Source organism: Protopterus annectens, chromosome 13.part0, assembly GCF_019279795.1.
Source record: "Protopterus annectens isolate FY-2018-M chromosome 13.part0, PAN1.0, whole genome shotgun sequence".
Lineage (NCBI taxonomy): Eukaryota > Metazoa > Chordata > Ceratodontiformes > Protopteridae > Protopterus > Protopterus annectens.
The window spans coordinates 854,455,610-854,482,474 of NC_056747.1; the positions used below are offsets into that span (position 1 = coordinate 854,455,610).

At 40.5% G+C, this 26,865-nt stretch overlaps 1 long non-coding RNA gene across 1 annotated transcript in view; it reads right to left on the reverse strand.

Moving 5' to 3' along the window:
• Positions 1 to 26,865, reverse strand: part of LOC122787716 — a 167,820-nt gene that overhangs the window by 30,275 nt on the left and 110,680 nt on the right. The gene's annotated exons all lie outside the window — the stretch shown is intronic.

A 26,865-nucleotide genomic window follows, 5' to 3' on the forward strand; every position in this document is an offset into this window, starting at 1 on the left:
GGCCCCAATTGTTATTGTTTTCGTACTTAAGTAACTTTAATGAGTGATATGAGTAACATATTCAAAAACTTATTAAAGCACCCTTTATATTAAAACATATCAATTATTCTTCTATTACTGAAGAACTGAGATATTGGACATATGACAGGGGTGCAAATATGTTTTCATTGGGTTTGAGTTGGAAACATTGAATAACCACAAAAAACACAAAGGTGAAAGTATGACTGTTATTTTTTATTAATACTCAAATGTTACTTGTACGTGTCTTTGGGTCAACATTAAAGCATGAATAAGGGTGTTTATTTTCTTGAGCCACCAGATTTAGTTAAAAAATATGTGAAAATGTAAATATTAATAGGACTTTAATGTCTGACACCTAACTGGCAATTGTTAATATAATGGAGAATTCTAATCCCATGGAACTTGGAACCTTATGAAATTAAAACTATAAAAAAGGGAAAAAAGAGACTAAATGTAAATATTAATATATAAGCACGTGGTTGATGAACTAATATTACCATTCAGGAAGTACTGGTAAAAATGAAAATTATATATTACCATAATGATATGATATTTAAGAAATGAGACATTGGCAGAAGCATGCAGGATTATGTACCCCAGGCACCTGAAACTTCCTCAGAGGTTTTCATAGTGAAGTTCCCATAATGCTCATTTGCTTCCAGCTCTCCAGTTCATGTAGAAACACTGCTAAGTATCCTTATGGATACAGGTTTAATAACAGCTAAGATGGGTGATAAGATTTGTCATGTAGTTAATATTCCAGGTGGAACATGTAGACATGGGACCTGATAACTGCCATAAGGTCTAGTGGAGATATTGATTGGTGGGACCTGTTCCCAAAGGATGCCCCATTTCTTACAGATTTATCATTACTGTAAGAAACAACTGTCATGTCTAATCGGAATGGGACATTTTTGTTACCCTGTAAGACAGAGTCCCAAGTTCTTTTGCCAGTGGGCTTGGGTAAGGTAACATGCATTTGATAACAGTAATTCTGAAGAATGAATGTGCTCTGGAAGTGATATCTAGTTTGCAATGTCTAGCAAAGGGGCTCGTGGAAGTCCATCTGTCTGCTGCAGAGTCCTATTGTGTACCACAGGAAGGTGGCTGAAATTGATACTTCCCTCATGGATTGGGCCTTCAGAGCAGTTCCTATCCTGTTCTGTCCTGCTTATCTGTAGTAAAACTTAGCTAAGGATTCATCTTAAGATGGTGATTTTGGATAGCTGTGTGGCATTCCTCTGCTGATTAAATGGAATCTATAAGTGATCTGATTCCCGAAATATTTGTTTTTTTTTTCTAATGAACAGACAATAGCTGGTACACATGCATGCAATGCAACAGAGAACATGACTCATTTGATTTAAATTGGTTTCTGTTTACATTAGAACCAAAGGAAGGAGTGGTAGGTATTGTGACTCTATCCTTCAAATACAGAGGTTCAACCTACAAAGCTTACAGCTTCAAGATTCTTCTGACCAACATAAAAGCAACCAGAAAGGGTCTTCTGGTTGAGGAACCTGGGATCCACCTTGGTGGTGGCTTCAAAGGATGGAGTTAGTGAACCTCTCGAAGAAAAGTTTTCCATTAGCTTGAATTTTCTGAAGGGTATGATGTCTAAAACTCAAATGCCTATCATTATTTTCTGATTTCCATCCTCAATGATTTGCCAGAAAACCTAAATTTTATCAGGATCAGATGAAAAATATGAGGCAAAAATCTGGACATTCTGCGAAAATCTGGACAGTTGAAAAGTATGATGGCAGTTAGTAATAGCTGTCAGATGAGTGTTTAGTGAATACCTTAATACTTGTTTGAACAACTCTACTAAATACACTAATGCATGTTGAATAGGGTCACACAGAGTTCAAATTCTTTGTTTATTTTTCCTGTGAGTTAACCCATTCCACTTTTTCTTGTAAGTTGTCATTCTGGAGGTCCTCTGAGAGGCTGACAGGTTCTCTGTTACAACTAAACTGACTAAAGAATGCAGATCAAAAGGAATTCAGTATGGCAGCATGACCATGGATGAAATTATAGCCACCTTGAATGCAGCTGGCATTCAGCCCACTGAACCTGGGGACAGCCTGGTAGTAGTTTCTGTGAGACAGCATGCAGCAAAGCAACTCAGTCCACTCCCAGATGACCCTAAAATGCAGCATGAACTGAAGAAGCTATAGCTGGAGATGAAATGACTGGAGATGAAGACATCAGATAGAATCAAGCTGCACAGGAGAAAAGGGAGATTCAGCATGAACTGTACATAACATGGGAGAGGGACAAGGCATGACCACATGAAAGAGAAATGATCACCCTTTACCAAATACACAAGTAGAAGGAGTGAAAAATAACCCTGAGGTGCCAATGTCAACACTAAATTGTTTATTTTTGTTTTTTACTTACCTTTCTTCATGATATATAAAACACAGTCAACATATCTCTATCATCTCGGTGATATTAAAAACAAGGTCTACCATGTGAAGGTACTCACCAAGACTTAAGGATGAATTCAGTTCTAGCAATACTATTTTCCTCCTTTTGCTGATTCCATCTCTCAGATTGGATCCTCAATTTTATTCTGTATAAGGAAGAGTATGACTTCAAAAATGTTATTTGGGGATCTGAATGTGCGTATAATCAGCACCAAATTGACTGAGGAAGTTGGTGAGCTTTTTAACTCCTCTGCTTACATGTAAAGCTGTGTATGTCTTAAGGAAGATATCTGATTCTGATTGTAATGATTACAATGATTACATAAAAGTGAAAATGTGCTTTGGTATACCTTAAACTTACTCCTGAATCTTTAAAAAACATTTCTTAAAGAGCATATGAGTAAACCAAAAGACAGTGTTAGTGATTTCATTGTAGAACTAGGCACCTAACTTCAATAGGTGAGTGTCAAGTTACTAGACTTAAAATGTTGGGAGACATTATGATAAGAAAGCAAGCACTCAGTACTTTTCCTAATGACATGAGAATCTGGTAAGCAGACTGAGGGTGTAACACTACATAGGAAGCTGGATTGTTGCTTTCTTTAACAAAACTGTATAATGTTTTGTGTCTATTGAGGGCTTCAGTAAGGAAGTTTGGAACATCATACTATATGTCCAGACATATCAGTTGGAGAAAATCTCCATTAGAATGCCCACTAGAAGAGATCAGATGTAATACTCAAAAGCACCATCAGAGAGCGGACAAGCCAGTGCAGTGTGCTTCTCTAATGAAGTCCATAGTTTCTAGGATGAAAGTGCATAACTAAAATTGATATTAAAAGGATTATCTTATTTTGGGTGTACTTTTCCATGTGACTGCCAGTTTATGCTGTGTTGTTGGCGTCTTTGTTAACAGCATATCATATCTTGGTGGATTTATTACTGCAACAGTATTATGACTTCCTCAAAACTTGAGGATATTCCCTTTGAAATTAACTAGACCAGACAGAAGAATTTCCTGGCAGGATGATTGAATAAAAGGGAGTTGTTTCCAGATCTCGTATAACTGTGTCTGCCTGAAGGGGAGTTCGACTTAGTGCATGAGGTAGGAACAGCTTTTTACCAAGTGCTGATACACTGCACTTCTTTTGCATTTACTTTTACTAAGTAGGAAATATGTGGTTGAAATGTTCACAGTGACAGGGTTAGGGAAAAAAGCCACATGAGGAAGCCGACAGATATAGACCCACTATAGCTGCTTTTGCTTGCTTGAATGTTCTCAGCACAACCATGTCTACAAAGAAAAGAAAATACATGTTATGACATACTTTGCAAGTGAGACGGTTTTATATAACAAAAATTAATCTCACAACACACTGTATCCTATCCAGGTAGAAGGTAAAAAACAGTGTTAATGAGGATGCTGCATGATACATAACTACCATTGAGCCTGCAATTATTAGAGAATAACAACACTTGTTTGTGCAGTTCATTCCAGTTAGGGCCATTAGAGAAAAACCCTTTCAGGTACCACTGGCCGGGGTTCACTTGTACTAGGAAGGGAACAAGGAAACAAGCAGGTGGCAGTTTTTGATAACACCCCTGCAGATGTTCTAATAGGGAATTACTCTGGTAACACATTACCTTATGTACATACAACTACATGCAGACAGGCATAGAGGCAATCATATGGGAAAGATGGCTGGGGGGGAGACTACAGTGATTACACCTCCATCAGAGAATGGTGATAAGGCTACTTCATAGAAAAGGCTAGAAAGTAGTAGCAAGCCTGAATTTGAGACATAACTGTCAAAAAGTACTGGGCTTCCTGTAGAAGGGGGTTACTTAAGTTGAAGAGATAGTTGGTACCAAAAAGTCTGAATCTGATGCACACTTTTTGGAAAATACTATACTCTCCTTTAAAGGGGAACTGGGGAGGATCTCAAAGGGAGCTGAAACAGGCATAGCTCCCAGATATCATCTTAAAAAACTTAAGAGAGATAGTAAAGTAGTCTACTGATCTTCAAGGGCAGGGGAGATCTACATATTGGGAAAATGAGGGTTGTATATAGAGAATGAACATCTGAAGAAGGACTAGAGTGAGAAATGATACATCAAGTGGTAGACTTATAGATCTATTGGACATTATTGATCTTAATCCATGATATTCCTTTTTCAGCCATTTGTACATAAAGTGTGCAAAAAAGAGGCTGATGCAAAAATATTTTTATTTTACATTAAGTTCAATTACTTTACTTTTGTTTGACAAACATTTAAAAAAGTAAGTGAGAAGGTATTGAAAGACATGTGAGTACTACCAAAAGGTTGGTAAGGCAGGAGAAAATGTTAAGGTTGCTTTGCTGCCATTTTCTGTTATTGAGGAGCCATTTCCGGTGATAGCCATAAATACTGTAAGTTCTGTTAGTACCCCAGGCATAATAAGTAAAAGGTATAGTTTGGTGGTGGTAGGCTACACTAGTGGGCACTCTGAAGTGGTAGTGTATCCTTTAGTGAGGAAGGAAAGGTGGTAGATACTGTCAGAGGTTTTCAGCAGGGTGTGACAAGAATGACAGACAAAGAGGCTAATATTATGTCAGACCTGCTAGCTTGTTTATGGAAATGCTATGGGCCTTACCACCCACAAACAGATGGTTTGCTGGCGACACTTAGCTCTGTTGTCAAGAGGATGCTGAGAGCATTCTTAAACCAAATGAAGCAGGAGTGAAGCAAGCACTAATTCACCTCCTGTTTGTCTACAGAAACGTGGACAATAATTCACATTTTTTCCCATTTAAGTTAGTTTATGGTCATAGACTGAGAGGGACCCTTGGCATACTTTGTGATGAGTAGGATATTGAATATAGCATAAATTTCAGAACCAGGCTTAAGGAGCTCATGGAGTTGGAACAAGAGCACTTAGCACAAGCACAACAGCAACAAAAGTCTGGTATGACCAGACAGGGGCGATCCTGAAGTACACAGTTAGACAAACGGTAGCAGTCCTCATTCCTGTTCAGCAAAATAAGCTGCAAATAGCCAGGGAGGGTTCTTTCACTGTTGTGAGAAAGGTAAGGGTGGTTAATTATGTTGTGGGGTTGCCGGACAGGAAGCAGAAATACAAATTCTACAATGACAGTATGATAAAGGCATAACATGAGAGAGTGGCACAAGTACTTATTATATGGAGTGGGTTACAAAAGAAATTGGAAGGGGATCTGATGGTCGATCTCCTCAGTGAGAATCAAACTGATGCCTCAGTGGAAGAGATAGTATTGTATTAGCAGTTATTTCCTACACAAAGTCAGGAAGTCTTAGCAGTGCTGGGAGAGATTGATGACATGTTCACTGCTTGGCTGAGGTGTATCCAACTAGTAGAATGCCATGTCAACACAGGATTCTAAGAACCAATCAAACAGGCTCCTTACAAAGTGCCTAATAAGTCAAATGAATCATGAAAGAGGAACTGCAGGAGATGTTGACAGTGGGGGGTAATCCCGGAATCTAATAGTCCTTGGGCCTCACTGGTGATATCAGTGCCAAAAAATGATGGAACCACATTTTTCTTATGTAGACTGTGTTTGTATTAAACAGACACACACAAGTAGATGTTTATCCTACATGCAGGACAGATGAAGCTTTACAGCACCTGGTTTGGACTAACTAATTAACACTGCTTAACTGATTAAGGGTTACTGGCAGATATCCTTGATTTTCATAGCATGGGAAAGGCCAGCTTATATCACTGCATTTGGGCTGACAGATGATAATGCCCCAACAACTTTACAGACTGGTAAATCACATCCTATGAGTAGCTGCAGATTATATTCTAGTTTACCTGGGATATTTCAACCTTTGGTTCATCCTGACAGGAACATTCGCAATGCATCATATAGGTGCTGAGCAGATTAAAAAGAGCCAGGTTGATTACTAGAACAACTGACTATCATATAGGAATCTCATAAGTAGCACAGCTTGGGTATTGGGTGGGGAGTGGCAAACCTCAGTCAGTGCTTGACAAAGTGGAGGCTATTCAGAGATGGCTGTCTTTAACAAAAGCACACACGTGAATTCCTAGGGACAGCAGGGTATTACAGAAAGTTTGTCCCTCACCACAACATAACACAACACAATACAGCAGTCACTCCTGTCACAGACCTTACTGAGCAAAAGTGGTCATATGAGATTATCACCATGTTATTTGTCAGCAGGCTTTCCAGAAACTCAAGGAGGCCTACAGTGCACCCCCGTGCTTCATAGTCCTGATAATAACCACAACTTGATCATGCAGGCAGCTACTTCAAACCATGGACTAGGGGGGCTGTAGTTACCCAGGCTTCTTCAAAGAAAGAGAAGCATCTTACTTGTAGGCTCTAGTCAAGGGAAGAATCATATGCAGCTGTGGAGAAAAAAAAAACATGTCTAAGAAGAACCTGGCCTCTCCAAAAACTTCAACCCTACCTGTGTAGAAGTATCATAGTATTCCTAGATCACAATCCCTTAAGGCGGTTGTAAAAAAGAGTAGGTAAAAAGTAAGCTTCTTAAATGGGGTTTGGGATTACAGTCCCACAATATAAAAATCCAGCACTGGAATGCTCTTAGTAATGCAAATGCATATTTTCCTTCAAGACAGGGAGTTGGGTAACATAACTTAAAATGCATCCATAATTCCTAAGCTTCATTTCTTGGTTTGGTCAAAAGAAAACTCAGAGAAGTATAAGGAGAAGAAGTGTGACAGGCTGAATGTAATTCATCATAGTCATCATCATCAGCCTCCTATTTCCCATTTTTCTACACGTGGTCGGCGTATCATGTTAACTGTCACCAACTCTCTCGATTCAGTGCCACATTCCTACCTTCTTCAACATTCATGCCCAACCGTCACAGATCTTTCACACAATCCATCCACCTCTTTGCTGGATATCCTCACTTCCTCTTACCTTCTTCCTGCCTGTCCCAAATCTTCCTCACCAGATTGTCTTCTGCTTTTCTGCACATGTCCAAACCACCATAATATGTTCCCTTTGATCTTTTCTGCAATTGGAGCTACTTTGGCTTCTGCTCTTATGTCCTCATTTCATCTGTTCCACAATGTGCATCCTACCACCCTTCTCAGGCACTTCATTTCCATCACCTCTGGCTTCTTCAACTGTTCTACCTTTACTGCCCAGGTTTCTGTACCATACAGTAGTACTGGTCACACCACTGTCTTGTACAACTTACTATTCAGCTTCTTTGGCATTCTTCTGTCATAGACTACACCTGACATTCTATGCCAGTTGGCTGCAGCCCCTCTGATTCTAGCTTTGACCTCTTCATTCAGACTTCCCTTTTCCTCAACCACCCCTCCCAGATACTTGAAGTTGTTTACTGTTCCACTACCTTCCCTTCTATCTCTATTCTCAGCTTCTTCTGATTTCCCCAATTTACTGCCATTACCACTGTCTTATCTGTGCTTAGTTTCATCCCATGTGCCTTTAGTTTTGCATTCCATTCTCCTATCCTTTGCTGAAGTTCTTGCTCAGAATTTGCCTGTAATACCACATCATCTGCATACAGAAACTTTGTTGATATGTCCCCTCCAACCTGTTTGCTAATGTAGTCCATCACCAGTATGAACAGCAGTGGGCTCAGAGCTGAACCCTGGTGTACATCCACTCCCACTGGGAACCCCTCTGTGAGGTCAAACACTGTTCGCACTTGAGTCATTGGATCCTTGTACATAGCCTGCACTAATTCTACCAGTGTTTCTGGGACTTCAAACTGCCGCTGTACTGCCCAGATCAGCTTTCTTAGGACCTTGCCATATGCTTTCTCCAAGTCTTGGAATGCCCAGTTGGACTCTCTTCTCATCTCTAGAGTCTTCTCAAGTAGCTGTCCCACTGCAATCATTGGGTCAATTGTGCTGCATCCTGATCTGAATCCGAACTGCTTAGCTTCCATCTTGCATTCTACTACTCTGTGCATCCATTTATCAGTCACCCTCTCCAGAACTTTCATGCAATGTGATAGGAGTTTGATGCCTCTGTACTGCCCACAGTTGTGGATGTCCCCTTTGTTCTTGTACACTGGCACGAGTATGCTTATTCTCCAGTCATCTGGAATAAGCCTTTCTCTCCACACTGCTATGAGTACCCTCAGGAGCCATTTCTCCCCTATCTCACCTAGCATCTTTATCATATCTGCTGTAACCTCATCTGAGCCTGCTGCTTTCCCTGACTTCATTTTCCTTAGTGCTGGTTTTACTTCTTTTAGGCTGGGCTGCTCTTCTTCTCTCATCGTAGGCTCTTTCTGGAGCAGAACAGCTTCTGTGGGTTTTCTTCATTCAGAGGCTGCTGGAAATCCTCCTTCCATCTGCCTTTGATGTCCTGTTGACTGGTGAGCAGGTTGTTGCTGGCATCCCTTAAGTGTGTCTGACTGTCTTCTTTATGTCTTCTCCGAATGTAATTATTTAAAAAAATGTGAGATTTAACAAATATGGGTAATCTGGTGCAAAACCTGGGCACGGAAGTATGTTTTCTGTGCTTTTAAACTAGGTTTCAGTAATACTACATACATGAATGCATTCTAAATAAAGGAGGGCTTCAAGGTCAGTCAGTTTGTTATTTCAGTTCCCAATGAAAAGCAGCTCCACGCTGATATTGTCCAGTGCTTGATTTATTATATTTTTTAGGGTGGTAGATTTATTAACTGGACTCTGCCTAAAAAGGCAGCAAAGGCTTTAGCCATTGTGGAAAAGCTCTAGAATAAGAGGAGTAAGCTGTCCTTGGAAAAGCAAGTAGGGTTGGGCAACAACTCATCCCAGGCTGACATATAATGCATCTTCCTAAAATGACACCAGTTATTCAGATAATTGTTAAAATCAATTATCCTTTCCTTGTACAGTGGATTATTCTTGGTGTAGGTATGATTCCACTAAGTACCAGCGTCCTTCTTGCATTTGTGACATGCATGGAGAGCCTGGAAATGTCCCTCTGCATATCCCTTAGGGTTTTGTGCACAAGGTCATTTACACCCACACAGACCACCACCATGTCATAGTCATACTTGTTTGTCTTGAGGGTCTTTAAGACATCTGTGATCTTGGCACCTGAAAGACAATTCACCATCACTCTATTTTTGTCCGTTCTTGTGACAGAGTCTGTTTGTCTTACTATGAAATCACCAATTGTCAGTGCATTTTCCTTAGTAGAGGGTTTATGCGTATTTGGTGTGTGGCTAGTTTTTTTTCCTGGTGACTCGGTTATGGATGTGGTAGTACTTGTTGTGTTTTTTTAATTTCTGAAGAGACCTTCTCTTGTTAGAATTTGAAGGCTCAAACAATGACTTTTTACAGCCTCAGTGTATGATAATATTCTGTGTATTTGTGTGGTATACTGTGGAGGTGTGTGGTGCTCATAAGTCCTGTTTTATGTGAGAGTGATGGCTCCATTTTAGCTAAATATTTGCATCTCTAACAAGGAGCTTGTAACGGGGTAAGTAGCAGTTACTTTTCAGTGAGCATCAGGCAGTTCCTACACTGACTCAGCATTCCAAATGCTATGAGGCTGGAAAATGGGAGAAGACAAGCTAGCTGACCTTCGGTTTTTGGTCTAAGAGTGTAGGGAATTAAGCATATAAGGCTTATTTGTATGACATTTTGTTTGCTGTTAAATGCTTATTATCCTTGATAAATTCTTATGAGTACAGAATTATATATTACTGAGTACCAAAAATATTTAATTCCCATCTACTGCCTGTGAAAAAATTTGGATGCTTCAAAGATACAAACTAAGAAGATGTAACATACTATTCTTTTGAGGAGAGTACCCACCCCAGCTCTACTGCATACTGGCTTGTCATGTTATATGGCATATGTTATATGTCATATGGCTTGACATATTATATGGCTCTATTTTGCCAGTGTTAATGTGTTTGCCTATTTTATTGCATATTGGCTCAATTTACCGTATGGCTGTATTTCACCATTGTAAATGTACTTTTTGTAAATAATTATCTATGTAAAAAATATTTTTCATAGTATTTATAGGAGATTCAAGGATACTTTTATCTAATGAACATGTACACAGTGCCAATCCACCCATCCACCCATCCACCCATCCACCCGTCCATCCATCCATCCATCCATCCACAACCCTTTTCCCATTTCTGCACATGGGTCAGGGTGTCATTTCAACAGTGACAATCATCTAGAGTCAAGGTTTACATAACAGAGTGGCTAGCTCTGCTGCGGCTACACATTGCCAATACCACCCTACAATCGTTACTCCCTTTCTCAGGGATGGAGGGTCTAGTTAGTCCTGGGATAAATTTGATAGCACTCATCCAGTCATCCAGGTTTAATATGAAGCTAGAGAATCATATTGTTTAGCCTACAGAGCAAGTTTATTAAAGAGAATATTTCTATTTTTTACATCACATTCTGTTTATCTGATGAAGATTCAGATCTCTGTTCCTAGTGTTATCTGAGCTGTTTGTCTATAGGAGATCAAGAACCACAGAATCTCTAATGGAATAGTAAACAAGGCATAGATTCCCCCTCAACAATTTATAAGAAACAGAGTACAGGGATATGGCTTTTAGTCTCTCCAGATAGCTAAGGTTCTTAAGACCAGTGATAGGAACCTCTGGGGTGTTGAGATGTCATGTAAGAGACATACCAAATGAAGCACTATATTTTATAATGGATCTGACTGATGCTTAAGATAGGGGGACAATACCATCTTTGGTTCTAGATGAAATACATTGCTACTTGTTTTTCTTTGAGGGAGAGGCACTGTCCTGACAACAGTCACCATATTAAGTTCAAAGAAGAGAGAACTTTTGACCCAAGTTGCTAGGTCACCAAATACCTGTTCGCTTTATAAGGATGTGTTGTCTGTACTGTATTACACTATACACTGCAATAACTTCTGTTTTCCAAAAGAAATTATACATTGCAATAACCTCTGTTTTCCAAAAGAAATTATACTGCACTATTTAGAATTCAATTTAAGTCAATTTTCCATTGACCATGTATTAACTAAGATAAGCTCTTTCAAAGGGGAGGAGATATCTGAAGGGGCTTTAACAATTTTATCCAGTTTGTAGTTGTCTACAAATCTGGTTAGCCAGAAGTCCTTGTTATTGTTTCTGAAGTCAGAGAAGTAGATGATAAACAGGAAGAGACCCAGCACAGAGATTGGGGGACTCCACTGGTTTCCTTAGCACTATATGAAGAGGTACCTGTCATATGAACTACATGTGCTCTGTCTTTCAACCCATTTGCAATCCATCTCACCCCATAAGGCTCTATGTTTAAGGATGATAGTTTCTTTACATACAATTCTGGCATTTAGTATGGTATTGAATGCTCTGACCAGATCAAGATAAACTGTATGCATACCAACCACTGCTGATGACTTCTGTAATCTACTCAAAGAAATTAACAGATTTAACAGTCTAATTTAATGAAACTTTTAATATCATAATTAATTAGATCAGTTATTATATGCTTGATAGCTTTACAGATCAGACTGGTAAAGCTGACTAGTCTGTAATTCCCAGGGTCAGTTGTAGGGCCAACCTTGTAAAGGGGCATCACTACAGAAGCGTGTCAGGATTCTGGTAAATAGTTTGTGGCTAGGCTTAGGTTAAACACATTAAAGAAAAGGTTGGCAAGAACCTGTTTGATACTGAACACATTCTTTAGTAATGATGGCAGAGTAAGGGAATCTGAAATGAGTGGAGCTGGAATACATATTTTGTGGGTGAGGTTTGCAGAGAACTTGCTTTCTAATATATTTGTGATGTCACTTGGATCACAGTGAGGGTCCCATTTAGGAAAAGGTGAGAGCAATGCTGGGTTTTATTCCTCAGTTTTTAGTATAGCTAAACAAGAATTTGTTGTTGTCCCTAGTTTTAGAAGCTAATCTCCATTCATAGGTTCATAGGTAAGTTCTAGGCTATCTGCCTAAGGGCATTTATAAGCCTCGCCAGAGTGTGTTGGCTTACGCCGCCCCCGTAGATTAGTTCCCTGTGCCTCTGACCAGCAGAGACATTAGTTCCCTGCACCTCTGTCCAGCAGAGCCACTGCAGTGATCCCCAGAGTAGATTTTCTGTTTCCCATCCACCCGTCAGGGTTTCTCTTGAAGAGTGCTAGTGAGGGGGTCTGCCTGATGTAGATTGGAATCTTGTTCCAAAGCATGGGGAGTCTCTGGGTCAGGAATCTATCCCTCCAGCATGTTCTATTTATCATTGTGGTAAGGTTTATATCCCTAGAGCATGTGGCTCTCAGGGATATTTTTTTTTTTTTTTAGGTGGAGCATATCCATCAATTCTGGGTTGGACATGGCCTTGTATGTCAAGCAGAGATCACCTCTGAGTAAGCGCTATGCAACCGAGTACAGCTGGAGTTTCTTTAGTCGGGCTGCATAGGTCATCTGTTTGAGGCCAGTAATCCTCTTGGTGAGGTACTTTTGTGGTCTTTCCAGCTGATGCAGGTGTCTTGTAAGGTACATCCCAAATGGGGCGTTGTATTCTATAATGGGTCTAATAAGTGATGAGTAGAGAGGCACAATAACCTCCTTTGTTCTGGATCCGAACCCTTTTGAGATTAGGTGGGCCACGTATAAGGATTTTCTAACCACTTTGTCAATATGATTATCAAAAGAGAGATTGCTATCTACTTGGGTCCCCAGATCCCTTATTATTTTTTCTGTATTTAGGGGACTACCACCTATGTGGTAGTTCATGGGTACTTTGTTTTTTCCAAAGGGGATGACTATGCACTTTTTGGCATTCAGCTTGAGGCCATGATTTTGACACCAGGTATCTGTCTCAGTGAGACCCTTCTGGAGGGTATCTGTATCAGCTGGAGAATCAATTATGGCCCCTAGTTTGCAGTCGTCTGCGAACTTGGTCAACCAAAGTCCTCCTGTGCTTGCCTGTACCTCTGAGAAGTATATACTGAACAGGAGGGATCCTAGGACTGAGCCCTGGGGGATGCCACTTGTAACCGGTTTAGAGTCGGACCTAGAGTCTGAAACTCTCACCATGTGGGTTCTGTCCGTGAGCCAATTTACAACCCATCTCGTGATGTAGGGGTTAATGTTCAGGTTGGTGAGTTTATCTATAATACCGGAATGGTGTTGAAAGCCTTTGCGAGGTCTAGGTAGGCTGTGTGGATCTCCTTACCCTCATCTAATGCCTTGGTAACTGTCTCAAAGAAGTCCACCAGGTTTAGGAGGCATGATCTGCCCTTAACAAAGCCAAACTGGGTGGGGTCCAATGTTTGGAGGTTCCCAATGTCTCTGTTAATGAGTTCCATGATGATGCGCTCCGTAGCCTTGCAGACCAGGCTAGTCAGGCTTATAGGGGGATAGTTCCCGGGGTCTGTTGTGGTGCCACCTTTGTGGAGTGGGATGACTGTTGCTGTATGCCACTCTGTGGGTATGTAGCCTGTAGAGAGGCTGAGTTTGAACAGTGTGTTTAGATGAGGGGTTAGTTCATTTTGGAGCTCTTGTAAAACATAGCCTGGGACACCGTCCGGTCCCATTGAGGCTGTGTTTTTGGCTTTGGATAGAGCTGCTTTAACCTGTGTGTTGGTGATTGCTGGGGCCTTACATTCTTCTGGTATGGTTATGGGCCCTTTAGAGGGTGAGAGGGGTGTGAAGTTTTCACTGAACCTGTCTGCCAAAATGTTGACAATATCAGTCAGTTCATTGTATTTTGTGCCATTCTGCACCAACTCAAAGCAGATCTGAGAGTTTCCACTTACGTTCCTGACATAGCTAAAGAAAGCTTTGTGGTTATCTTTGGAGTCCTTGGCAATTTTTCTTTCGAAGCTAGCCTTGGATGATTTAATGAGGGATCGTAGTTTCTTGCTGATACTGATCAGGGATGTCTTTCCTTCTAGGGATTTTGCTTTTATCTGTACTAGTTTCCTCCTTCTATTGTAGAACCTGTTTATGGCAGGGGTCCACCAGACTGGTTTCCTTTTCTTGGAGAAGTGAGTCTTGGTTTTACTTGGGATAGCACGATCCATGCATTCCTGCAGATGATCAATGAATGCCTTTGTATAGGTTTCAGCAGCTTGGATAGCATTGTCCATTGGCGTGGGGGCTGTGAACCTTTCCACTTTGATCTTAAGCAATGGGAAGCTTGCTTTTGAAGTTTTTCATGGTGGTTTCCTTGACTGGGGTTGGGGCAGAATGTGAATATCCAGAGTGATTAGTCTATGGTCTGATCTAACCAGTGAGGGGTTGACGTCAGGTGTGGAACACCAGTCACCCATGTTGGTGATGACCAGGTCCAATATGTTGTTCCCTCTGGTGGGGGTGTTGACCAGTTGATCCAGGGCGCTCGAGTTTATAAATTCTAGGAAGCATTGGGAGTTAGTACTTGAGTAGTTCTCCTAGTTAATGTTTGGGTAGTTGAAATCACCCAGTATTAGAGTGTTTGGTAGGACCTTCATATTTCCCCGTGTCTCCAGAAATGTGGAGTGGGGGTCTTCGGTCATGGTGGGTGATCTGTAACAAGCTACAATTTGGATTGCAGTTTTGCCCATTATTAGTTGCACTTGGATGATCTCTGATGCATCGTGCTGCGCCACTAACCTGGAGGTGTGGGTATCCTTGATGCATATGGATACACCCCCGCCTTTTGTGTTTTGGTCTGGGTTCTGTGACCAAAAGGTATAGTATGAGTTATAGCCTGGTAGTGCTGGGGTGGTCTCTGGAGCCTTAAACCAGGTTTCTGTTACTGCACAGATATCAATGTTCTCCATACTGAGGAGTGCCTCGAGTGCATGCATTTTGAGGTTTAGACTTCTGGCGTTGAGTAGTATTACCCTCAGTTTTTGGTTACTTGTGCTATTTACAGTGGTGGGTTTGTCTTTTGAGCCTTGCCTAAAAAAGGCACTATGGGGATGGCAAGAGCCTTTGCCAGTATTCAAAAGCTTAAGGGTGACAGGTGCTAGCCATCTCTTGTGAAGCAATGTGGCTTGTCGAGCATGTTATCCCAGGCAGACAGATACTGGATCCCCTTTGAATGACACCAGAAACTTAGCCAATTGTTGAAGTTGATCATTTTTCTTTATACTGTGACATCATTCTTGGTGAGGGCAGGATGCTACTCAGGGTCAGGGACATACCTGCCTGGGCTACATGATCAGAGAGCTCTTCCATGTCTCTTTTCATGTAGTCCAGGGAGGTACATCTCAGGTCGCTCACACCAACATGTACAATGACAGAGTCATATTTGTACTTGTTCTGGAGTGACCAAGTGCTTGTGTTATGTGGTGGATCTTGGTGCCCGACAGGCAGCTAACTGTAACCTTCTCCTTATCCAGCCTAATTAGTGGGACATCAGTGTGCCTGACTATAGAGTCGCCTATCACTAGTGTGTTGAGCATGTCATTTTGCCTTAAGGGCTGTGATTGTGTGGCGCACTGCTTTTGTGAAGTATGTGTTTCATGGTTGGTGTTGGGTTGTGGAGGTTGCTTGGATGTCTGCTTTGGAGGTCTCGCTTGCTTTTGCAGATTTTTATGTAGAGCCTCCAAGTATGTTTTCATGTATTTATGTGTGTTATTTGCCTGTGTTGGCTTGTTAGGTCTATGTGAGACTGGTGGTGTGTTGCAAGTATTACCCTTCACCTCTTGACAGTCAGTTACAGTCCGGGGTTGAGAGAGCTTTGCCTCCCGTCAGGCTGTATAATTGCATCTCTCTCATATATTAGTGTTTGGTGGTAGGAGGAGAGGGTTGTCTGTGTACATGAGGCAGTTGTAACATTGCCTCAAAATGCCCAGAATCACCAGTTGGATTAGAAAGTACACCGGAAACTGCCCTTTGGACATGTCTGAATAGGTAGATTGAGCTGTTTTTCTGATTGACTGGTGGGGACGAATAGAGAGCCTTGTCCTTCTGGACAGTGTAAGGGAGGCAAGTGCTAGTGGTATTTAGTGCTTGTTATAGATTATACATTAGTACTAGGCTAATTGCCCTTGCGAGCCATTTTAAGCCTATCCAGTTACCCCATGTGAGACTCAAACCCTGCACCTTGTGTATGCAAGGTAAACACCTTAACCATTCTGCCATCCTCCCAACATGTTATGAGTTTTAAGCAAGTGCTGGGCTATAAAATGAATGGTTTGAGTGCTAATGTTAAGGTTTGTCTAGTTCCAAGGGGAAAACTGAAGAGTACACTTCGTAGAGTCAGGAATAGTTTTACCCTAGCTTAACAGCGCTGCCCAGTGCGCAAAACTTCCCAAATGCAGTTTTTATGTCAGAAAGATTAAAGAGATAGAAATTAGCCCAAAATGGCCAATAAAGCTACAGTTTCTGGGCCGAAACCACTCCTCCAAGGACAGGTTGGCTGTTCAGAGCTCCCCATTCTCACTGGTGAACAAAGAAACTTCCTTTTTGCCCAAGTAAGGTATGGCCAAACACCAAAGCTTAAACACAGTCCAGGTATAAGCAGGTTTCTGAGACTGGACCTTTCTAGCTTAGTAATGCGGGAAAATAGCAAGATTTTTTTTTTTTTGTTTTGTTTTTTTCAAGAAAACAGTAGAAATAAATGCAAAAACGCTTGTATAGTGCAGTAATGGCTGTCGTACTTGAGTGGGAAGCCAGTAACAGTTAAAAATGCAATTTACAACAAAAAATTTTAAAGTGCAGGCACAAATAAATGCAATTTCAGTGTAAAATGAGCATTCTGAGAAGCAATAAATGCCAGAAAACGAGCATTTAGGCGGAAATAGCAATAAGCAAAAGAAAAAACAGAAAAAATGGTACTTAAACACCCCAAAGTCTCTCCTTTTGTCTCTCTGGTGTTGTATCTCTGCAGGACACATGGGCAGAATCTGCTGAGCTTATACAAACACAAAAACCACGCAAATGTGGTTTTTATATCAGAAAGATTAAAGAGGTAGAAATTAACCTAAAATGGCCAATACAACTACAGTTTCTGGGCAGAAACCACTCCTCCAAGGACAGGTAGGCTGTTCAGAGCTCCCCACTCTCACTGGTGAACAAAGAAACTTCCTTTTTGCCCAAGTAAGGTATGGCCAAACACAGAAGCTTAAACGCAGTCCAGGTATCTGAAACTGGACTTTTCTAGCTTAGTAAGGTGGGAAAATAGCAAGATTTTTTTTTTTCAAGAAAACAGTAGAAAATGCAAAAACACTTGTATAGTGCAGTAATGGCTGTCGCTCTTGAGTGTGGAGCCAGTAACAATTAAAAATACAATTTACAACAAAAAAACAAATTTTAAAGTGCAGGCACAAATAAATGCAAATTCAGTGTAAAGTGTGCATTCTGAGAAGCAATAAAGGCCAGAAAATGAGCGTTTAGGTGGAAATAGCAATAAACAACAAGAAAAAACAAAATAATGGTACTTAAACACTCCAAAGTCTCTCCTTTTGTCTCTCTGGCATTGTAGGTCTCTGCAGGATACCTGGGCAGGATCTGCTGAGCTTATAGAAACACAAAAAACGTGCAAAATGTGGATTTTATATCACAAAGATTAAAGATATAGAAATTAGCCCAAAATGTCCAATAAAACTACAGCTTCTGGGCAGAAACCACTCTTCCAAGGACAGGTAGGCTGTTCAGAGCTCCCCACTCTCACTGGTGAAAAAAGAAACTTCCTTTTTGCCCAAGTAAGGTATAGCCAAACACAGAAGCTTAAACACAGTCCCGGTATCAGCAAATATCTGAAACTGGACCTTTCTAGCTTAGTAAGGTGGGAAAATAGCAAGATTTTCTTTTTCAAGAAAACAGTAGAAAATGCAAAAACATTTGTATAGTGCAGTAATGGCTGTCGCTCTTGAGTGTGGAATCTGTAACAATTAAAAATACAATTTACAACAAAAAAACAAATTTTAAAGTGCAGGCACAAATAAATGCAATTTCAGTGTAAAGTGAGCATTATGAGAAGCAATAAAGGCCAGAAAATGAGCGTTTAGGCGGAAATAGCAATAAGCAACAAGAAAAAACAAAAAAAATGGTACTTAAACACTCTAAAGTCCCTCCTTTTGTCTCTCTGGCATTGTATGTCTCTGCAGGACACCTGGGCAGGATCTGCTGAGCTTATTCAAACACAAAAAACCCGCAAATGTGGTTTTTATATCAGAAATATTAAAGAGATAGAAATTAGCCCAAAATTATCAATAAAACTACAGTTTCTGGGCAGAAACCATTCCTCTAAGGACAGGTAGGCTGTTCAGAGCTCCCCACTCTCACTGGTGAACAAAGAAACTTCCTTTTTGCCCAAGTACGGTATGGCCAAACACAGAAGCTTAAACACAGACAGGTATCAGCAGGTATCTGAAACTGGACTTTTCTAGCTTAGTAAGGTGGGAAAATACCATGATTTTTTTTTTTTGTTTTTTTCAAGGAAAGAGTAGAAACAAATGAAAAAACACTTTTATAGTGCAGTAATGGCTGTCACACTTGAGTGGGAAGCCAGTAACAGTTAAAAATACAATTTACAACAAAAAACGAATATTAAAGTGCATGCACAAATAAATGTACTTTTACTGTAAAATGAGCATTCTGAGAAGTAATAAACGCCAGAAAACAAGTGTTTAGGCGGAAATAGCAATAAGCAACAAGAAAAAACAGAAAAATGGTACTTAAACAATCCAAAGTCTCTTCTTTTGTCTCTTTAGCATTGTAGGTCTCTGTAGGACACCTGGGCAGGGTCTGCTGAGGTTATATAAGCACAAAAAATGCGCAAATGCGGTTTTTATATCAAAAAGATTAAAGAGAGAGACATTAGCCCAAAATGGTCAATAAAACTACAGTTTCTGGACAGAAACCACTCCTCCAAGGACAGGTAGTCTGTTCAGAGCTCCCTACTCTCACTGGTGAACAAAGAAACTTCCTTTTGGCCCAAGTAAGGTATGGCCAAACACAGAAGCTTAAACACAGTCCAGGTATCAGCAGGTATCTGAAACTGGACTTTTCTAGCTTAGTAAGGTGGGAAAATAGCAAGATGTTTTTGTTTTTTTCAAGAAAACAGTAGAAACAAATGCAAAAACACTTTTATAGTGCAGTAATGGCTGTTGCACTTGAGTGGGAAGCCAGTAACAGTTAAAAATACAATTTACAACAAAAAATGAATAACAAATTTTAAAGTGCAAAATGCAAATGGCTTTGGTGAGGCTCGAATCATGAATGGCTACATGCAAGATATACATTCTAACCACTACACTATTGCACTCATATTTTGCTTTACTGGTCCTTATAGTTCTCTTTAGTTTCTTGGTGACATATTATTCCATTATCATTCTAAGGACTTCTAACATTATTGTACAGTTTAAGGATTTTTTTCTCCTGTTGTTATGTTTAAGATGTTTATTTATGTTGGCTGACCACCACAGGGTTTCCCATTATATCTGACTCTAGTTGGGACTGCTACATCTAAGTATTTGTCTAAGTCAGCATAAAATAACTTAGTGAAACTGGCTGCTGTATCAGTGTCACCAGCAGTGATTTCATTAGCAAATTTAGAGATTTCAGCAGATAATTGTATAAAGTTCAGCCTTCTGATGTCATTAAATACAGACATTGGTTACAGGGAGTGATATTTTTGAGTGTAAATGTGATGAGTATATGGTTTGACTTAACTGGTGAAGGAGAGACTAGGGCAGTGGAGCAGACAGAGGCAATATTAGTTAGGACCAGATCCAGAATATTTTGGCCTCTAATGGGTTCACAAACTATTTGGTCCCAGGAATTCCTGTTGATCAAATCCAGAAGTACATGGGCATATTCTACATTAGAGGAATGGGTGCTCCAGTCTATGGATGAGTTAATGTCACCTGGGATTATGAAGTTATTGCTGATAATAGTTTCATCTAAAACTTCAAGGAATCTATCATGATGATCTGGGGACATGGAGTAGGTTCTGTATCATCCTATAAGCTAGTATCTTGTGTTACCCATGGCAAACTAAAGTTCTAGGAGTTTGGTTTGTGGGTTCCTTGCTATCATTCTAGATGAGATATGGCATTTGACAAATAGGGAAGCACCATCACAATTTCTACTTGGCCTGAAGGCATGGTAGCTACAAAATCCAGGTATGGAGGAAGTGCTTTCTTTACATTTAAAACAAGTCTCAGTAACTATATATGCAAATTGAGCAATTTGTTATTGTGAATCCAGGTGTTGAGAAGAGCTTCCTTAATGTGGTCCAGTTTATGGTTTGAAAATTTTGTTACTTTTGGATGTTCATTAGACAGACTCATCCTAAAAATTTCACAATGGGGACAGCAAGGGCTTTTACCAATATGCAGAAACACTTTAATGAGAGATGTAGCCTTCTTCTTCTGGCTTTTCCCAGTAAGGGGTCGCCACAGCGGATCATCTGTCCGCTCATGATTAGCAGTGGAGTTTTACGGTGTCGAGTTGCCAGGCCGGCACCCAACCTTCCACAGAAGGCACACACTCACACCTAGGGCCAATTTAGAGTGTCCAATCTACCTACTGCATGTCTTTGAGATGAGAAACCGGAGCACCTGGAAGAAACCCACATGACCACAGGGAGGACATGCAGACTCCACACAGAAGGCACCCCAGCCGAGAATTGAACTGGAGAACCTCTTGCTGTGAGGTGGCAATGCTAACTGCTGCACCACCATGGCTGCCCTGAATGAGAGATGTAGACTATCCCCTGTAAGACAAGTAGGAATATCTGTTGACTCATCCCAGGCTTCTCATTATACTCTGACTAGCTCATGTGAAAAGAGTGAAACACACTGTACTGATGTTTCCAGCACAGAAGTAAATCAGAGCAGCTAAGGTAAGCACAAGAAATGTTGCCTTAGTTGCAATTGAGCAACTGGCATTCAGGGAAAATTATAGTTTTGGAGCAGTAATTTAAGGGAAAACTCAAAATGCTTTCACTATCCACTATTCAGCTATAACTATGGTGGAGTTGCACAGATTGCAGCTCAGTGCTTGGCCATGCTATAAACAGCAATTAAAAAAACAAAAGAAACTAGAGAACCAATCAGCAAAAAACACTGACAGAGCCAGTGATGCTCGAACACTTGGAAAATGGTAGTAAGTAACCTTCTCTTACAAGAATAACTACTACCAGTTCCAAGATGGACCCTAACACGTGGCTAAACAAAGTGTTTTAGATAAAGAAAAAATAATGCAGTTGGTTTAAATGCATCAAAAATAGTTCCAACAACAGAGATAGGTATATGAAATCAAGTGCAATATATATTTTACTTCGTTGGTGCAGAGATGCTCAGAAAAATTTTCGATATAGGTTGAAAATGTCTCCAAACCAGTGTACAGAGGTATAGCTTCAGATTTATTTTTTATTTCACTTTTGTTTACCGGGGAGGTCCAGCTGGACAGAGCTGTCCGTTTTCAGTGGAGGCCCGGGGAGAAAAGCTCCAGAACAATTTCTAACATACTGTACATAAGATATTTACATGAGAATTGTGATTTAGACATACAGTTATACAATACAGCAGATAATAAAACATAATTGCATAAGATATTTAGATAAGCATAGTAGTTTAGACATACAATTAAAAGTATGGCAGATAGTAACATATGATTGCTGTTCATACAATATGTTTAGCAGAGATAATCTTGAAGATGTAGTGAAGATCAGACAAGAAAGGAAAAACTAAAAGTACTAGACAGTTTTTCAAAGGAGGAGAATATAGACAAGTTCATATGAGGTTCATTGACATTTTAAGGGAAAGTTTTTCAACTTCTAAGGGAGAGTTAGTGAGTATAGATAGGACAGTGGGGAGTAGGTGGCAGTGAGCTGGTAAGTAATTTGTGATAATACATAGTGCATCTGTGGGAGTTTTAAAGAGGAGGTTGGATAGTGGGTAGGGGAAAGGAGTTAGAATATGTCAGCCAGCTGCTAGACAGTTACAAGTAACGTGTGATAATATATAGTGCATCTGTGAGAGTTTTAAAGAGGAGGTTGGATAGTGGGTAGGGGAAAGGAGTTAGAATATGTCAGCCAGCTGCTAGGCAGTTACAAGTAACGTGTGATAATATATAGTGCATCTGTGAGAGTTTTAAAGAGGAGGTTGGATAGTGGGTAGGGGAAAGGAGTTAGAATATGTCAGCCAGCTGCTAGGCAGTTACAAGTAACGTGTGATAATATATAGTGCATCTGTGAGAGTTTTAAAGAGGAGGTTGGATAGTGGGTAGGGGAAAGGAGTTAGAATATGTCATCCAGCTGCTAGGCAGTTACAAGTAATGTGTGATAATATATAGTGCATCTGTGAGAGTTTTAAAGAGGAGGTTGGATAGTGGGTAGGGGAAAGGAGTTACAATATGTCATCCAGCTGCTAGGCAGTTACAAGTAACGTGTGATAATATATAGTGCATCTGTGAGAGTTTTAAAGAGGAGGTTGGATAGTGGGTAGGGGAAAGGAGTTACAATATGTCATCCAGCTGCTAGGCAGTTACAAGTAACGTGTGATAATATATAGTGCATCTGTGAGAGTTTTAAAGAGGAGGTTGGATAGTGGGTAGGGGAAAGGAGTTACAATATGTCATCCAGCTGCTAGGCAGTTACAAGTAACGTGTGATAATATATAGTGCATCTGTGAGAGTTTTAAAGAGGAGGTTGGATAGTGGGTAGGGGAAAGGAGTTACAATATGTCATCCAGCTGCTAGGCAGTTACAAGTAACGTGTAATAATATATAGTGCATCTGTGAGAGTTTTAAAGAGGAGGTTGGATAGTGGGTAGGGGAAAGGAGTTACAATATGTCATCCAGCTGCTAGGCAGTTACAAGTAACGTGTGATAATATATACTGCATCTGTGAGAGTTTTGAAGAGGAGGTTGGATAGTGGGTAGGGGAAAGGAGTTAGAATATGTCATCCAGCTGCTAGGCAGTTACAAGTAACGTGTGATAATATATAGTGCATCTGTGAGAGTTTTAAAGAGGAGGTTGGATAGTGGGTAGGGGAAAGGAGTTAGAATATGTCATCCAGCTGCTAGGCAGTTACAAGTAACATGTGATAATATATAGTGCATCTGTGAGAGTTTTAAAGAGGAGGTTGGATAGTGGGTAGGGGAAAGGAGTTACAATATGTCATCCAGCTGCTAGGCAGTTACAAGTAACATGTGATAATATATAGTGCATCTCTGGGAGTTTTAAAAGAGGAGGTTGGATAGTGGGTAGGGGAAAGGAGTTAGAATATGTCATCCAGCTGCTAGGCAGTTACAATTAACGTGTGATAATATATAGTGCATCTGTGAGAGTTTTAAAGAGGATGTTGGATAGTGGGTATGGAAAGGAGTTAGAATATGTCAGCCAGCTGCTAGGCAGTTACAAGTAACGTGTGATAATATATAGTGCATCTGTGAGAGTTTTAAAGAGGAGGTTGGATAGTGGGTAGGGGAAAGGAGTTACAATATGTCATCCAGCTGCTAGGCAGTTACAAGTAACGTGTGATAATATATAGTGCATCTGTGGGAGTTTTAAAGAGGAGGTTGGATAGTGGGTAGGGGAAAGGAGTTAGAATATGTCATCCAGCTGCTAGGCAGTTACAAGTAACGTGTGATAATATATAGTGCATCTGTGGGAGTTTTAAAGAGGAGGTTGGATAGTGGGTAGGGGAAAGGAGTTACAATATGTCATCCAGCTGCTAGGCAGTTGCAAGTCCAGGAGTTGTTTAGGTAGGAAATAAGCTGTTTTTTGAAGATGGTTTTGTTAGTTTGTACCCTGATTTGTAGTGGTAGGGAGTTCAAAGTCTTGGCAATGTTGCTAGAATACAGGGAGTCACCAGAGCTGTAATGGCTTTTGGAAATTGCGATTAGTGCCCTGTTAGTGGATCTAAGTTCTCGATTATTGGAGTAGAGGGGGATCAGGTCTTGTAAGGGTGGAGTTTTTTCAGGTTGGTACAGTATTTGGTAAGCTAGAAGAAGTTGGTTTAGAGCTAAGGTGTTAGGGAGTTCAAGCCAGGAAAGCTGTTTAAGGGCCTGACAGTGGTGGGTGCAGTAGGAGGTGTTTGTGGCGAATGTTGCTATTTTGTTGTAGCATACTGATAGTTTGTTTAAATTGCTCTTGTTTAGATTAATTAGGACAGGAGAAGCATACAGTAAAGTAGAGAGATGATGGGTACAAGCTAGGGTAACTTTACTGCTGCTGGTTAGGAAGTTTTTACATCTGTAAAGAGTACCTAGTTTTTTGCTGATTTTGGTTATTGTATGAGCTATGTGTTAGTCAAATTTCATATTATTGTCAATAATGACCCCTAGTAATTTGGTTTGTGTGACGGGGGAGATAGGGGTATTATCTGATGCAGAAATAGATAATGGGGGAGTAGGTGCGGCTGCTTTGGAGGGATGGAAGAGCATAAGTTGGGTCTTTTTAGGATTTAGCATTAGCTGGGAGTTTGTTAGCCAGGTTTTTATGCATGTAAAGGCTTCTTGGGTCTTGATGTGAAGTTATTGGAGGATGGGGGCAGAGCAGATTAAGGTGGGGTCATCAGCATATTGAACCAGGTTTGCTAGATGGGTGGCTTTGTGAACATTATTTGTAAATATAGTGAAAAGTAGAGGTCCTAAGATTAATCCTTATGGTACTAGGCTTGCCACCCCTTCGGTTTTTTTCCGGACTATCAGGAAATCAAACTGATTCTCCGGTAGTCCAGAAAACACTGTACAAACTCCGGTATTCTGTTTCAAAAAGGAAACAGACTATCGGAGTTTGTAAATCGGCTGATTTACTATGCTTTTCTTACAGAAAAGCATAGCAAATCAGCCAAAAGCAGGCGGCAGGAGCAAAAAAAGAGGGTGTTCCTGTTGATCGGCTGATTTACTATGCTTTTCTTACAGAAAAGCATAGCAAATCAGCCAAAAGCAGGCGGCGGGAATGAAAAAAGAGGGCGTTCCCGTTGAGTGATGCTGTCGTGACATCACAAAATGGGCGGTGTGTTGGCGGGAGAGGGGGTGGGGCGGGCGGGGTTACTGGTGACGCGAGGGGCGTGGCATGGCTCTGGTTTTAGCCGTGAACGAAGGTGGCAACCCTATATGGTACTCCTAGTTTATAGGAAGTGGGGGGGGGAGTTTTTCCACTGAACAGCTTGCTGGTATAGGGAGAGGTAGTCTTAAAACCATAATAGAGTGGGGGTAGTTAATTTTAATTCTGAGAGTGATGTTAGAAATTTTGTATGGGAGACTGTATCAAACACATTTGATGAGTCAAGGAAAACTGCAGACACTAGTTGTCCATTGTTGCATTGCATATTTACTAAGTTATTAAAATGGATGAGTGCAGTGGTAGTGCTATGGTTGGGGCTGAATCCATGTTCAGTTTCAGCAAGAAGATTGTTGGAGAGAAGATGTGTTAGGATCTGGGTATGGATACATTTTTTCAGTATTTTATCCAGTGGGGAAAGTATAGCTATAGGGCAGTAGTTTGTTAGGTTAATGGAGGTGCCCATTTGTGTACTGGCATAATGTAGGAGATTTTCCACAGAAGTGGTCCCTTTTGTTCTGAGTTGATCTGTTAATGATTATAGAAATTGGGTAGGAAATAGCTTTGGTGGCTATTTGTAGGAATTTAGCAGGTAGTTTGCCTACTGCTAGGGTGGTAGGTTTAAGTTTGTTTAGGTGTCTATAGATGGTGTAAGTTGGTACAGGTTGAAGGGTGAAGGCATTAGCGTTATTTGATGGGTTATATAGTATAGCGGGGTTTGAGGAGTATGGGTCTGTTGACAGCTTTAATATAGAGTTAGTAAAGAACTCATTGAATTGGGTAGCCTTGTTTATAGAGGTGGTGTCTATGTTTGGATGAGGAGTTGGTGATTTACCTGGTTGGAGAATACTGTTTATAGCGGCCCAGAACTTTTGTGGGTTGGTATTGTGCTTAGTTTGAATTTCAGTATACTATTTTTGTTTGTCTAGTCTGATTTTTATTTTACAGTGTTTCCCAGTTCTAAGAATGTCTGCCTATTAGGAGTAGTTTTGTTTTTGTGCCAGGTGTCCCATGCTTTGTCCCTGTGTTTCATAAGTTGTCTGGTGCTCTTGGTAAGCCATGGGGCATAGATGGTTTTAGTCTGGTTCTGTCTTGGTGGAGCAAGTTGATTGAGAAGGCCTAAGAAGATAGTACTGAAATATTCAACTGCTTCATCAAAAGGAAGTGTTAAAAGGGGAGACCAGTTAGAGTGTTTAAGGGCTGTATTAAGGTCATCAGCCCTGAAGTTATTAGTGTATCTGATGTGTTTAAGAGAGCTAGTTCTAGTGAGTTTAGTTTGGTCTCTGATGAAGAAGGCTGGGAGGTGGTCACTTAGAGTGTCAGGTAGTGTACCGAAATTATGAGTGGAAGATGGGTGATTGGTGAGAATCCAGTCTAGCATTGATTCTTTTTTTGAGGTTTTGTCTACCCTAGTAGGGGGTTGTATAAGCTGTGAGAAGCCGTAAAGGGTAATATGATTTGA